Raw genomic sequence first — 831 nt, 5'->3', positions numbered from 1 at the left:
GGTCCTTGCGGGGAAGGGGGCTGCTGGGGCACCTCCGCAGCAAAGCGAAGCAGAACTTGTTAAAAGGCGGCTGAAACTCCTTCATGGGTGAACAGATGGAGCCGTTCCCGTGAGGGTCGGCGGAGCTGTACCTGTGGGCGCCAAGTGCTGAAACCGCTCGTGGACCGATATTCCAGCTGTGAAACAGTTGTAGCCCCGTGTTTCACACAAAAGAAAGAGGCACAAAGTAATCGATTCTGGCTGGAATTCAATAGCCGCTGACAGGCGCTCGTAATACATTAGCAGTAGTGCACACTGACTTGCTTTATACCTCAAAATGAAAAAGACACAGGCCACGGCCTCAAGGAAAGGGGAAACGTGTACTTTGTTTGGACAGTTCAATCACAGTAAACGCTTATAAAACCTGACTGAAATAATAACGCCTGCTTTGTCTTGCTGCACTATTTCAAGGACCCAACAAGATCTCTTTTATTACATGTCACTGGAAAACATAAAAAGGATGGCTTCTGTTATACCTCGGGTAACACAGTGAGATATAAAACTACAATATAGTAGTTGGGAGTTTATAATGGTAGTCACAAAACAATAACTCACCTCTGTAAGTTTAAAACTGGAAAAAAAAAAAACAACCAACCAACCAACGGAAAGCAGAACTTATTTTTGGCTACAGGTCAACAAAAACTTCCTGAAGATAACTTGGTGTTCACATACTATGTATGTGCCTACGTGCCAGCTGACAGCAGAAACGGTTTTGCTGTAAATCTCCCTAATTGGCAAGTATTTGGCGAGCAAGGCCACACACATGCTAACTGCAGAGTAACTGTGCATCAG

This window comes from Charadrius vociferus, unplaced genomic scaffold, assembly GCF_000708025.1.
Source record: "Charadrius vociferus isolate BGI_N301 unplaced genomic scaffold, ASM70802v2 scaffold161, whole genome shotgun sequence".
NCBI classification, from domain to species: domain Eukaryota; kingdom Metazoa; phylum Chordata; class Aves; order Charadriiformes; family Charadriidae; genus Charadrius; species Charadrius vociferus.
This window is presented reverse-complemented; position numbering follows the sequence as displayed.